At 41.7% G+C, this 15,915-nt stretch overlaps 1 pseudogene; it reads right to left on the bottom strand.

The window, feature by feature from the left end:
- Window positions 1–15,450, bottom strand: part of LOC106590022 (outer dynein arm-docking complex subunit 2-like) — a 68,695-nt pseudogene extending 53,245 nt beyond the window's left edge.
- Between the last annotated feature and the right edge of the window lie 465 nt (window positions 15,451–15,915).

Raw genomic sequence — 15,915 nt, 5'->3', positions numbered from 1 at the left:
ATATTGAGTGGAATTATCACATACTCATATGGTGATGCAAGACCGAGGTTCTTCCATTTCAAAGATGGTTCTAATTGTTTTTTGCCGCCTGGCTTGTTCTGCACAAGCTGTTGTCTCGCCTTCTCATGCACATTATTTTCCTGATGCTCGTAGGGCCTCTGGGGTTGGCCTTGTTCCTCTGTATCAACCGATTCCACATGTTGGATCTTTCGTGTTGATGGAGGTTCTTCTTGAACGGCAGAATCCTGTTGAGGAAAAAAATAAGTGAGGAAAAAGGACCTCTCAATTTGCACCGAAATGCTAGCAGTGAAATATACAATAAATATGGGCCGTAAAATTATATGGACTTGGGTCGTTAAAAAGTTCTTCTTCTGAATGATTGTTCTTTTAACAAAGTCTTCAGTCCTTTTGTGATTTTTTCAAGTTATAAAGGATATTTTCCATTCTGCAGCTGACATGTTGCCTCCTTATCCAGTTATTTGAGAGACACATCACACATTGGTGTCTGAAAGGGTGCCATTCAATTATTCTCAGCCCAAGAAGAACCATGTAAAAACTAATCAGGGTTTGTATCAGTGACTGTTCATAAAACAGAACTTTCTCAACATTCCGTACTGCAGCAGAATAACAATTCAGCCTTTATTATTGAGCGACAGTAATAAAATAACACATTCCCAGTGCTTTACTACACAGAAGAGGTTCCCCTCTATTAACTGGCTGAACAATATCAAGCGTTTATTGTTTCTTTACATTCCTCGTGCTAAAATCTTGCAGCTTGTCACAGACAAAGGAGAGCCTTTGTGTCACTGTTATTCAGAGATGATTTTTACGTTTTTGAAGGTCTTTTTAGCCAACTTTACAACCTAACATAAGAATGCCAACAGGACACATATGCATGGTTCGCAGGCAGGGATTGTATTTTAATCACAGGCACCTGCTAGGCAGAAAATAGCTCGCCTCAGACTACCATTGCTTGCAATAAGCAACCTTTTTTTTTTTTTAGAAGTAAACGGGGAGAAAGAATTAACATGGAATATTATGGACGTGTTCGTACGCTCGGCGCAAGCACGCTCGGTCACTTTCCAAAACCGTCTTGTTTGTCATAAAACCCAAAGTGACCTGCTGTTGGAACAATGCAGGCCAATTCAGGCCACTATGGCTGCATTTCAGGTGTCCAACCGTACCTCTTTTTTTATGATACCTGAAATGGACAGAAGGAAACATTCCAAACTCTATGGCACGTTACAGCAGCACACATAGCACAGCACAGGGACGGCTCTGTCAGAGCAAGTGCACAGACACTTTAAGCAGGTCTGACGCCTGCCTGCCCGCAACTCTCCACAGACTTCTGCCGGACTCGGCAACACTTTTTTTTATACTACAGGCGACTTCCAAATCATTACATTGGCACTATTCATCTTTCTCCACTTGTGCCTTGTTCCAAGCCCTCGCTGAGAGACCCGAGACTCCAAATATTTACACATGTTTATTGGACTTGTATCCATTGTATCTAATTACTTTCTCCATACAGTGATGGAAAATAAGCTAAATAGTAGCTGTCAGTGGAAGAGCTGTGCGAGGCTCTGTGTGGAGAGTGAACATGACAGCAGAGCTAGATTGATTTCAGGATTTGAATAACAAAATTCTGAGGGTGCTTTTGCATTTTTGCATGTGATCACGCATGCATAACACAGACAGACACCATGTCCAATTTATAATCACGTCGTAGTTTCAAAAACGAGTCAGTCCAACACTACACTGAGAAGTTGAGTATCGGACTGCGGTGTGTGTCCCTGGTGCTGCACTCTTCTCCTCTGGCTGCCTCTAGCTTATTTGATTGAGAATGTCTGATCTAATAAAACTGTGAAAAATTATCTGCTTCCTCAATGCTGGAAACGAGTAGATCATGTTCAGAGATTGGTGTTGTTATCTTTGGCTATCAATCTGTCAGCCTTCATGTTGACTTGGAACACCACCACTTTGGGCTCTTAGTGCTGCAATCAGAGAGCGGGTCCCAGCCGGAGCTATTTCAGATAGTGTTTCTGACCTGACACGGACTAGAGCCTATTCCTTTCATGGGCCACTCGGAAGGGATCTTGTCCTCAAGAGTGAGTGCAATTACTTTATTACTGTATGTCTGAAAAGGTTTATACAGTACTGTACAGCAGTGCCTGTTGCACCATAACAATTATATTGTCAATCAATAGAAAATACCTTTATCTGCAATCAAATCAGCAGTCACTGCTGAGTCAAGCTGATCATTTCACACATAAGAGGTGTATTTTAAGTAATGCTGAGAGAAAATAGTTTGGTGGGGCGTAAAAAGGCCAGAAAAACATGGCCTGAATTGAGTGCAGAACACTCCATTACATCACCATGCCATGATTTGGATATTACTGTAGTAACTTCATAGGAGAAAGAAGTATGCAGAGAAAACCTGTGACTTAACTCATTCACAGTTGTGTTTTACGGCCTACTGTCCATCATCCTCAGAACGACCGACGGATTCAGCCTCATAGCATCACTCAGCACAGACACAGGACTCATAAAACATTAAAGCCTGGATGGCCTTTTTACACAGTGAGCGCAGCATCCTGGCACTGCTCATTGGGGTTTATACATCCCTTACTTACCCTTCACTCAACTCAACCCATCTCCGTGGCACTAAAAGTTCTATCACCAGCTATAAATACAGCAAAGTTGCAGGTCAAGCACAATTCAATTTAAAGAAATTATGAGGTGGCTCCTTTTCATTAATAATGTAGTTATTTCGCCCCACTTTATATCTGCAAACTTTATTATTGTGATAACATCTATTAATTTATTTTAAAGAGAAAAACTTGTAGAAAGGGGTAAAAGGAAAAATCTGTCTTAATAATCAAATTTCTGTTTCAATAGCTCAAGTACAGAATTATCGTGATCATAAAGCAGCCCAGGAGAAATCATCAGGAGCAACATTGATAATAGTCTTTGCTAACAGAAATTAACGATGTAAAGTGGAAAATACTATTATTAGTTAAGGTACACTATTTGTTGAAACTAGTTTACCCATAAGACTGTCCAAATAGACAAAAGGAAACAAATAAATATACAAATATATATATCAATATAATTATATAAATTATATAAAATATTTGGTGTCATTTCCTAGAGTATAAATACTATGTAGAACGTGTATAGCAAGCTGTATAGTTAGCTTGACTTTAAATTATATAACATTTTCCAACAATACATCATTGAGTCACTCATGACAAAAAATATGTCCAAATATTCAGATGATAAACACATTTTTTTCCCACCAAAGCTTGAAGCCATTATTTGTTAATTCATCAAATCACTTAAGCAGGAAACAGCACTACTGAATGAATCACTGGCATTTCAGAGCAACACATGATTCTGTCTGTGTGAGTAACTGGACTGTTTTATTAGAATATTTTTACATTCTTTTCAACTGGGGTGATTTGGAAAGTAAGGTTAGGTACTGAGGCTACAGCTTCAGAGAATTTTCGTTTCAATCTGACAACCAGACACTAGCTCATAAGTGAGGATGAGTGCAGATACTGATTCACAATCTCAAACTCACTCTACTACGTATAACAGAATATAATATATGATCAGTCAAATGCGTACTGCTTCATCGGGTTACCGACAGAGAAAATATTACTCAGAGAAAACAACAACCTGTTGTTTGAGGTACTGCTCCTCCATGTCAAAACCTACCTGTTTATTTATGTTCTCAGCAAAATGGGGAGACTTGCTTTTCAGAAGTGTTACCAGGTCTTTGTAAACATTGCTTGTTCTGTCATAGCCATTTTCCTCACCCTCCTGGCTTATGCCCTGTGAAGACAAAGATGACATTTGATGTATCAAATAAATATTACAGTATTACCATCTGTCAGAACAACTGAGGTTAGAGTGCCAAGGTTTCAAAATGCAGCTTCACAGGCTGGAATTCAAAACCATTGTGCACAGCCTCTAACCACTACACACATTATGCTAAACTGTGTTAATATACCGTCAATGTCAAACATGTTGGAATACGGGTTTCAGTGTCCTGAACTGAACCATTTCCAGGTGAGGAAAGGGAGACGGGAAACATACTAACGGGCAGGCAGGCAGTGACGGAGGGAGTGAAAGACACTGAGCCATGTAAAATGTTCTCTTTATTAATTGCACACACGTTACGGTCAATGGGGTCGTTTTAAACGTTTACCACCACAGGGCAAACTTGGAATCCAACCATACAATGAACATTACATCAGTACATAAATCGCTAAACTTTTCAGTGACACTTATGTAATGTTTCGGAAACTTTATGGGCAATCGTTAAGGAGACATTGTATAGCTTAAAAAATTATATTAATATGAATACATTTGTTGACTTTCCGTGCTTGTTCATAACAATTGCCAAATAAACAGGTGCTGAAATATGTAGATTATTACATCCATTGATGCCTAAAGCATTTATGACAAAACACATCCTGTAGACCAGAAAGAAAATCTAATGCTGAGTGTAGAACACGCCTGACTAAAATTCAGGTAATGAAAACTGACATTCAGTGACACTAATCTATCTCTAGCTATCTTACCCCGTTGAGAAAGACTCCAGCTGTGCTGAAGGTGCAAGGGTTGAGTGTCACACGGCTGTATCACCAGGTAACAGATTTCACCATGCACTTGCCTTCAAGGAGGAGTGTGACAGCCATTGGTGAATTCATAATCTACAGAAAAAGAAGAAAATGCCAGAGCACGTCAGTTCAGTGTTCACTGTACGTTAATCAAGACAGTATACAATAGTGCTCGATAGGGAATTAGGTGCAAAACGCAGCATCATATACTGCAAAATACATCATACTGGCTGTATTTCTGTATTTTGAAAACTGGGCAGCTACAAAGGGAAGCACAGCCAAGAGCTGCCCAGTGACACAAGCCTATCAGACGAGCTAAATTACTTCTATGCTCGCTTCAAGGCAAGGAAACATGCATGATAGCATCAGCTGTTCCGGATGTGTGATCACGCTCTCCGTAGCTGATGTGAGTAAGACCTTTAAACGGGTCAACATCCACAAGGACGCAGGGCCAGACAGATTACCAGGACATCTACTCCGAGCATGCGCTGACCAACTGGCAAGTGTCTTCACTGATATTTTCAAGTCTGTAATACCAACATGTTTCAAGCAGACCACCATAGTCCCTGTGCCCAAGAACACTAAGGTAACCTGCCAAAATGACTACAGACCTGTAGCATTCACGTCTGTAACCATGAAATGCTTTGAAAGGCTGGTCATGGCCATTTATCCCAGAAACCCTAGATCCACTCCAAATTGCATACCACACCAACAGATCCACAGATGATGCAATCTCTATTGCCCTTTCCCACCTGGACAAAAGGATGTGAGAATATTATTCATTGACTACAGCCCAGTGTTCAAAACCATAGTTCCCTCAAAGCTCATCACTAAGCTAAGGACCCTGGGACTTAACACCTCCCTCTGCAACTGGATCCTTGACTTCCTGACGGACTTCCAGATGGTAAGGGTAGGTAACAACACATCCGCCACGCTGATCCTCAACACGTGGGCCCCTCAGGGGTGCGTGCTCAGTCCCCTCCTGTACTCCCTGTTCACTCATGACTGCATGGCCAGGCACGACTCCAACACCATCATTAAGTTTACCGATGACACAAAAGGGGTAGGCCTGATCACCGACAACGATAAGACACCCTATAGGGGGGAGGTCAGAGACCTGACCGTGTGGTGCCAGGACAACAACCTCTCCCTCAACATGATCAAGACAAATTACTACATGAAAAGGAGGACCGAGCACGCCCCCATTCTCATCGACAGGGCTGTAGTGGAGCAGATTGAGAGATTCAAGTTCCTTGGTGTCCACATCACCAACAAACAATCATGGTCCAAACACACCAAGACAGTCGTGAAGAGGGCACGACAAAACCTATTCCCCCTCAGGAGACTGAAAAGATTCGGCATAGATCCTCAGATCCTCAAAAGGTTCGACAGCTGTACCACCAAGAGCATCCTGACTGGTTGCATCACTGCCTGTTATGGCAACTGCTCGGCCTCCGACCGCAAGGCACTACAGAGGGTAGTGCGTACGACCCAGTACATGACTGGGGCCAAGCTTCCTGCCATCCAGGATCTCGGTGTCAGAGGATGGCCCTAAAAATTGTCATAGACTCCAGCCACCCTAGTCATAGACTGTTCTCTCTGCTACTGCATGGCAAGCGGTACCGGAGCGCCAAGTCTAGGTCCAAGAGGCTTCTTAACAGCTTCTACCCCCACGCCGTTAGGCTCCTGAACATCTAATTAAAGGGCTACTCTCTGTTTATTATCTATGCATAATCACTTTAACTCTACGTACTTGTACATATTTCTTTTGTTATTTTACTGCTGATGTTTAATTATTTGTTACTTTTATTTTTTATTTTCCAATTTTTACTTTAAACAAACTTCTTAAAGCGTTGTTGGTTAAGGGTCTGTAGGTAAGCATTTCACTGTAAGGTTGTATTGTTGTATTTGGCGCATATGACAAATACATTTGATTTGATTTGAACTTGATTGCTGACATGCAAAACATTTTGGGACTCTATCAACAATGGGCTAATGAAACAAATGAAACATAGACTAAAGAAACAAATACCAAAATATAGTTTTTGGGTGGAGTTTTCCTTTAAGGTATGTAGGAGGAGAGGATCAGGGGGAAAATAAAGTTCCAATACAGGTTCAAAGAGTGCAGTATCACAGGAAGAGAAATCATCGAGGGTGCCTGAGCTGCCAGCGAGGATGATGGATCATTCCACCATAGAGAGAGCACAAGTCTGCGTCCCAAATAGCACCATATTCCTTATAGAGTGCGCTACTTTTGACCAGGACCTAAAAGGCTCGGGATAAAGTATTTTACAGTATAGGGAATAGGTTGCCATTTGGGACAAAGCCTAGGTCTGAAGACAGCAGCCCAGGTTACTTAGAGCTCGCTGTGATTTCACTCTCTGATAAATCATCCTCTGAAAACAGCTAGGCTGCAGAGCATCGTGACACACGAACCACCATATTTTAATGTGCCCAGTATCACAGGTTGGAGGCTATTTACATAGAAGGTTTAAATGTTCCTCTGCGTAAGGGGACACATTTTTCAAAATACTGAATTGATCACTGTGGTTCTGTGATATGTAGGGGAGGTATGTTTTTTTGCCGAAAGTTGAATTGTTATGGCATTGCAAATCTGCCGCGCCGACTAAGGCAAGTAAAACAATTATTAATGTCTCAGTAAACTGAAATCTGACATATATAATGACTTCCATGTTTTTTAGGGGTGAACACAGACATTTTATATTTTTAGAATATCCTAGTATTACCCCCTAATAGCAATCGCTTTCATTCACACCCACCAAAAATTGTGAAATATGAAGATAACTCAAACCTGATGTATATTGAACAGACTTCAACACCTTTTTCTCCCCTTCACTGCAGAAGTGTTTCAACAGCTCGACATCATTCTTCACTGTGGCAGGACTAAGCCCAACCTCCCTGTACAAAAAAACAACAAAAACCGGTACAGATAATTAATCTTGGGCCCATTTGTGGTTCTTCTATCTAGTAAGAAACTGTTTCTAATCAGAGTCAACCCCATGTGTTTGGACTTGTCTGAAGTCAAGTGGGAGTCAGTGTGTATTAAGATAGATTGATTCGTTATTGATAGATAGAGAAGCAGACAGAGTGAGGAGGAGGAAAGGAACCCACTGGGAGATCTGCTTCAGGGAGTTGCTGAGGAGTTGAGTGTCCAGCTGCTGCAGCAGGATGAGCAGCTTCACTTTGATCTCTTTCTCCTTGGCCTGGTCCCCCTCCTTCACCTTCTCCAGGAGACGCAGCAGAGCTGTCCTCCCCATCCACTGTTGCAAAACTAGGCCTCAGCATCTTCGCAACAGGGTCTCTGTTGGCTACAAATTACAGTAAAAATTGTTTAGTATTTTTTTCCAAATATCTTTATTTTACCAGATTGTTCCATTGAGGCCTTATTTAAAAGGGAATCCTGGTCTGGGGTAATATAGACATACAGTATGTTTTCCATACAGTATGTTTTCCTTACTCAAACTAACATAGCTATTAGCTAGTACCACATTATGGCTTTGGGGTACAGTAAATATAACTGTGAAGTATTGCAAACATAATCTGATGCCAGTTTCTAATTGGATAAAAGTAGAAGATAACAAGGACAAACTAATTATGTCCGTGGCTTTATGGGAAGTATGCAGCCCGACTACTTGGGAACAAATGGGATCCAAATCTCATTCTGTGGTTTACATGGTTTACCTTCCAGACAAGCTCAGACCTCCTTCAGCCTCTTATCCTTTGCCAGCTGCACTATTTTGGAGAGCTGACTAAAACTGTGCACAGAAATGCTCGGAGGAGTGATTTGCAACATACTGTAGGACGCCCATCCTTGTCTGTTTCCTGTGACTTTACCGTAGGGCAACTAAAAAGTAGAGAAACACACTCATATTTTTAAGTATAAACTGGTAACAAACACAACATTTTATTTTTCTATCTTGGCACACTTTTCCTATTCTACCGTGTCTGTGCTAATATCATAAATATGCTTTTTGGAAAGAAAAGTAATGTTCTCAGTGTTCACAATTTCCACTTTCCTGTTATCAGTGAAATCTACAGCAGCTAAGTGCCAACTGTAGGATAACAAATGGGTGTGCTGTGCTGGTAACTTTAATTATTTACTAGGACCACTGCTTATACCTAATGTATAGATTTGTTTGTAAAACATCAGTTATTTGATTAAGTAGAGGTTGTCAAGAAATATGGGTGTATAAACCCCATTTATTTTACTTAAAGCCACAATCTGGAGTTTGTGTTTCAGCAAAGAGCAACCCTGCCGCTTTAAGGAGGATATCCCCTATTTCTACATGTGTAACTGTTTTAGCACTTACCTATACTGTAGTTTGATATCTCAAGACAGTTGTTGGTCCATATCCCACATATTTAGATACTTTTCTCTGAATATCATGTTATGCCATTTGCCCATAGGATCACATTAACGTTTGAAATATATCTAAAATACCTTAGAACCACACATATCTATGTCCTAATACACCAAAATTACATGTAAATACCTTGGAGAAATTACTTTTTTGAATAAATATATATTTTTTTATGCTTACAGTGCCTTCAGAAAGTATTCACACCCCTTGACTTTTTCCACATTTTTATTGTGTCACAAAAGTTGGATTAAAATGGATTTAATTGTCATTTTTTTGGTCAACGATCTACACAAAATACTCTGTAATGTCAAAGTGGAAGAACATTTCTGACATTTGCAAAACATTTATGAAAAACGTAAACACTAATGATATCTTGATTAAAGAAAGATTCAACCCCCTGAGTCAATACATGTTAGAATCACCTTTGAATAAGTCTTTATGGGTAAGTCTCTAAGAGCTTTCCATACCTGGATTCTACAACATTTGCCTATTATTCTCTTCACAATTCTTCAAGCTCTGCCAAATTGGTTGCTGATCATTGCTCAACAACCATTTTCAGGTCTTGCCATAGATTTTCAAGCAGATTTAAGTCAAAGGAACATTCACTGTCTTCTTGGTAGGCAACTCCATGGTAGATTTGGCCTTGTGTTTTAGGTTATTGTCCTGCTGAAAGGTGAATTCATCTCCCAGTGTCTGGTGGAAAGCAGACTGAACCAGGTTGTCACGGTTGTCGTAGGGTAGAGTGGACCAAAACGCAGCAGGAATATGTGCACTCATCTTCTTTTATTAAATGGACAAAGAACGTAAACCAAAACAAACATGTACACAAAAAAACACAACGACGAATAACAGGCCGGTAAGGCACAAAACTATACACAGCACAATCTCCCACAAAAAACCCATGAAAACAAACTCCTAATTATAGGACCTTCAATCAGAAGCAACGATAACCAGCTGCTTCCAATTGAAGGTCCAACCCCAATAAACTAAACATAGAAATAGACTAGACTAGACAGAACATAGAAATACACTAACATAGAACATTGCCCAAAAACCCCGGAATACATAAATCAAACACCCCTCTACATAGACACACACCTCGAACCACATTAACCAAATACCCCCTGCCACGTCCTGACCAAACTACAATAACAAATAACCCCTATACTGGTCAGGACGTGACAGTACCCCCCCCCCCCCCCCCAAAAGGTGCAGACCCCAGATGCACCTCACACAAATAAAAAAAAAATCACCCCAAAACAAAAATAAAAATAAATCCCCTAAACTAAAGGGAGGGAAGGGAGGGTGGCTGCCGTCACCAACGGCTCCTGTGCTACACCCCCCCCCCCTCCTCAAACCTCCTACAGTGGAGGTGGCTTAGGCTCAGGCCTTAATCCCCTCCCGGACCAAACCACCCCCACTGCATACCTCTGCCTGAGGCCAGTCACTGAAGACCCTGGACTGGGCTCTGGGAGCTTTGGACTGTAGGGTGACTCTAGGAGCTCTGGACTGTAGACCGACTCTAGGAGCTCTGGACTGTAGGCAGACTCACTCGGTTCCGGGCTGTAGGCAGACTCACTCGGTTCCTGACTGTAGGCCGTCTCACTCGGTTCCTGACTGTAGGCCGTCTCACTCGGTTCCTGACTGTAGGCCGTCTCACTCGGTTCCTGAATGTAGGTCGTCTCACTCGGTTCCTGAATGTAGGTTGTCTCACTCGGTTCCGGATTATACACAGTTGCCGGATACTCTGGACGGGGTACTGTTGCCGGATACTCTGGACGAGGTACTGTTGCCGGATACTCTGGACGGATCAATGTCGCCGGACACTCTGGACGGGGCACTGTCGTCGGATACTCTGGACGGAGTACTGTCGTCGGAAGCTCGGGACTGAGCTGACGCACTGGAAACCTAGTGCGTGTGGCTGGTAGTGGAGGTACCAGACTGGAGACATGCATTTTAAGGCTAGTGCGAGGAGCGGGAACAGGCTGAATAGGACTGGGCTGACGCACTGGAAGCCTAATGCGTGGGGCTGTTAGTGGAGCTATCAGACTGGAGACACGCACTTTAAGGCTAGTGCGAGGAGCGGGAACAGGCTGAATTGGACTGGGGTGACGCACTGGAGGCCTGGTGCGTGGTGCTGGTACTGGATATACCGGGCCATGGAGGCGCACTGGCGGTCTCGATCGCACCTCCTGCACAACCCGTCCTGGCTGGATGGAACTAGTAGCCCTGCACGAGCGAAGTGCTGGCACAGGGCGAACTGGGCTGTGCAGGGGCCTGATGGTTGCCGTGCGTAGAGCAGGCGTAGGTTAGCCTGGGCCAAGGAGGCGCACTGGTGGCCAGATGCGCTGCGCAGGCATCCTCCTTCCAGGCTGGATGCCCACTCTAGCACGGCACTTGCGAGGGTCTGGGATCACTCGCACCGGACTGTGCGTGCGCATGGGCGAGATCGTGCGCACTTCCGCATACTCCGGTGCTCTCTTCTCCACCTGCTTCCCATAATAAGCACGGGGAGCTGGCTTAGGTCTACTGCCTGGCCTAGCCAACCTACCCGTGTGCCCCCCCCCAAAAAATTATTGGGGCTGCCTCTCGTGCTTTATCGGCGCGTATATCGCTTCATACCGGCGCCTCTCTGCCTTGGCTGCTTCTATCTCCTCCGGTGGGAGACGGTAGTCCCCAGCCTGGTGCCATGGTCCAGCCCCGTCCAGAATCTCCTCCCATGTCCAATTCCCCTGATAGTCCATATAATTTTTTCGTTGCTCCTTACCCCGCTGCCTGGTCCTTGGTTGGTGGGAGATTCTGTCACGGTTGTCGTAGGGTAGAGTGGACCAAAACGCAGCAGGGATATGTGCACTCATCTTCTTTTATTAAATGGACAAAGAAGGTAAACCAAAACAAACACGTACACACAAAACACAACGACGAATAACAGGCCGGTAAGGACCTTCAATCAGAAGCAACGATAACCAGCTGCTTCCAATTGAAGGTCCAACCCCAATAAACTAAACATAGAAATAGACTAGACTAGACAGAACATAGAAATACACTAACATAGAACATTGCCCAAAAACCCCGGAATACATAAATCAAACACCCCTCTACATAGACACACACCCCGAACCACATAAACCAAATACCCCCTGCCACGTCCTGACCAAACTACAATAACAAATAACCCCTATACTGGTCAGGACGTGACACAGGTTTTCCGATTTTGGCTGTGCTTAGCTCAATTCCGTTTCTTTTTTATTCTGAAAAACTCCTCAGTCGATAACAATAATTACAGCTAATCGGGATCCTAATAAAATGCCAAAATACCAAATACCAGTAATGTGTTGTATTAGATTTGCCCTAAACATAACACTTTGTATTCAGTGTCTTTTTCCAAACATGCTTCCTTCTTTTCACTCTGTCAATTAGATAAGTATTGTGGAGTAACTACAATGTTGTTGATCCATCCTCAGTTTTCTCCTATCACAGCCATTAAACCCTGTAACTGTTTAAAAGTCACCACCGACCCATGGTGAAATCCCTCAGTGGTTTTCTTCTTCTCTGGCAACTGAGTTTGGAAGGACGCCTGTATCTTTGTAGTGACTTGGTGTATTGCTACACCATCCAAAGTGTAAGTAATAACTTCACCGTGCTCAAAGGTATGTTCAATGTCTGCTTTTAAAAATGGTATACTTCTTTGCGAGGCATTGGAAAACCTCCCTGGTCTTTGTGGTTGAATCTGTGTTTGAAATTCACTGCGCGACTGAGGGATGTTACAGATAATTCATTGTATGTGTGGGGTACAGAGGTGAGGTAGCCATTCAACAATCATGTTAAACACTATTTTTGGATCCATGCAACTTATTATGTGACTTGTTAAGCACATTTTTACTCCTGAACTTATTTAGGCTTGCCATAACAAAGGGGTTGAATACTTATTGACTGAAGACATTTCAGCTTTTCATTTTTAATTAATTAATTTGTAAACATTTTGAAAAACACAATTCCACTTTGACATTATGGGGTATTGTGTGTGGGCTAGTGACCAAAAACATCTAAATGTAGTCCATTTTAAATTCAGGCTGTAACACAACAAACCTTGGAAAAAGTCCACTTTTGAATTTATGAAATTACATGTACGTAATTACAGTACTTACTGTATACTTTTGATAAAAATAAGGGGTATTTTAGTCAATTGCATTAAGATCAGTGATTTTAGTATTATGTAAATAATTTGGGATTAACAAATGACACAGTTTGATGATGTATTGGGTTACTGAATCTCTAATAGAGCTCAGTACAGTTTCATTAGCGAAACATTCTAATCTCCAAAACCTGCTTATCATTATCATAATGCACCAATATTAGGAAAAATAAAATGGATACTTTAGTAATTTTGGCTTAATCTGATAGTGTGCCTTCAGTTCTTTATTCAAATATATAAAAATAACATTATGCCGAAAAACAAGATTCAGAAAGTTTGTGTTGCGGTAATAAGATAAATTACAAAAAACATTTTAATAATTACATTTTAAATACATATTGTTTCAGTAAAATGTTTAACTCAGGCCTTTTCATTAGGTAAGAAATGTTAAAACATATCAGAAATTGACTTGTTTAAAAAAAAAATTGGACTTTGAAAACTGATGAGGTAATGAGCATTTTTGCATTGGTAATTATGGAAATAGTGTTAAAATGCATAATATCTGATCAATAAAAACATAACAATAATTATGAAATAGATAAATACAGATCCTAATCTTGGCGATCCAAGAGGAATTATGGAAAATGTGTTTATTGTTGTCAAGTGCCAGTTTTGTGAGAATCACCCATCTAATCACATGCAGACAGCTAGGAAAAATAGCAAAATATCCTGACGAAGTACTGTAGTTTATGTTGTTTTCTGTCCTAGCTACTGAAGTTGAACAAAAAACACATTAATTCAATTGTACATATGAGTCCTGCTGCAGGGCTCTAAATACGTTTTAACTCCATGAAAACATCCCCAGTGAGTAACATTAACATTACACAAACAGCCTGCCTCATGATTACCCGATGTCATACTCTGTTTAGAAATCAGAAGCCTCCAAAGAGCTAGTCCACTGCAGCGGCTCATTGAACACATGTTTAGCCTCCTGAGGGTGTCTGGAGCTGAACTGTTCCACAAACTATAGGATCTCTTTCAGCAGAGACTCGTTGACTGGGGTGATCTCCAGTTTGCCCGTCCCAGAACTTGCTGTGGTCTATTGCAAGGCTCTGGTCAGTGCTACAGTACCCCCATGGTAGCAGCTGAGGCACTGGCAACATCCTGAAACTGTTGTGGTGGAATTGGTGAAAATGACAATTCTAGCTAGACACGTCAACAGAATATAAATTTGCTAGCTACAGTTAAAGTAGACTGGCAGTCATATAAGACTGCAGATGATTAGCTAAGTTTACAGCCTGTTGTTAACTGTGAAAAGGAACAACCGGCTACAGTAGCCAGCTGATCCCATTGCTAACTTAACACCATTCCATCAAAACCTGAAACTTGAAGACATATTTTAAGCGTTTGTACAAATGAACTAATCTGCAAATGTTCTGAGTACAGTGAACATTTATAGTTAAACATTTATATTTTCCATACAGTTTCTATATCTTGCAAACTATCTAACCAACTATTTGAAGTATTTTGTTTGAGGACCACCAGCTAGCTAGCTAGCTATCAAGGTTAGCGGTTAGTCAGTTTCCTTGGAAACAGCCAATTGGAAACCTCCTCCGGTTGCCAGGATGCCACTCAACAACGTAGTGGGAGATAGGTCAAAAGGAACAAAGATTTGAAAAGCAAAACTCTATTCCTCTCTCCCTGCCTGCAGCCTGCTGGTGTGCTATTTACTTTAATACAGTGTGATGCCTTCATGAAGACTTCTGAGGACATCTAAAGTATGATGTCCACAGAACCACACGTTTGAGTGCCTCTTTATAAACTTCCTCTAGGATGGATGTATGATTTGGCTTTGGCTGTGTTTTACAGACAAACATTCTGGGCAAACTGAAAAAAGTATATTTGAAGGAGATTTTACATTTAGGTTCTGCAAATAAAGTAAACCAGACTTGATTCATTCAATAATTGAGATCACTTCACCATTCACCTACTGTATCAAAAATGTAAATTTTCAAGTCAAAAACCATCTCATTTGGCTATAATTTCCAAAGTTGATTATTGAAGTGATTTCATTATTTCAGGTTGGCATATTGTTTTGTTGAGAATTTCCAGGAGAGTGAAATATAGGTATTGGTATGTTTTGAGATTGGTAAACTATACACAAATCAGGCCTAGTTGATTAACCAGATCCAATTGCATATTTTCCTTTTCAGTTAGATGCAAAAGGAAAATAACCAGATGACTTCCAAAGCTTTGATTGTGCACAAGTGTGGAACCTTCCCTTCCTTTAGCCACACAGCCCCATCAGAAGTGAGCTCAGAGTCAGACAGTTAATGGGGCGATCCAGCCTCCACAGAAAGGTAGCTAGTCTGACTCTGCCTTTGTCTCAAATGGCAGCCTATTCCCACCATAGTGCACTACTTTTGACCAGAGGCCTATGGGCCCTAGTTAAAAGTAGTGCACTATATAGGGAAAGAGTGCCATTTATGATGCAGACTCTGTAGACCATGGACTCCTCTACCTTGTATTGGCTAAGCATGTGCCCCAGACCATGATTTATAACTGTGGAGCAGACATGTTTACATTTGATTTGAATAACCCCCTCCTGCTTCATCCTCGCTATGCTGAATGAACAGCCACAATTTGTGCAAATCAGCGCTGTGTGTCTTATTGTCTGGCAGCTGCCTGCCCTGCCCACCCTGCCCAGGCTGTGGTGTCGGATGACTCATTGGGAATGACAACACACACAGAGTATCCCATGGCCCCATGG

The sequence above is a fragment of the Salmo salar genome, chromosome ssa29 (genome assembly GCF_905237065.1).
Source record: "Salmo salar chromosome ssa29, Ssal_v3.1, whole genome shotgun sequence".
NCBI lineage: Eukaryota > Metazoa > Chordata > Actinopteri > Salmoniformes > Salmonidae > Salmo > Salmo salar.
This window is presented reverse-complemented; position numbering and strand designations above follow the sequence as displayed.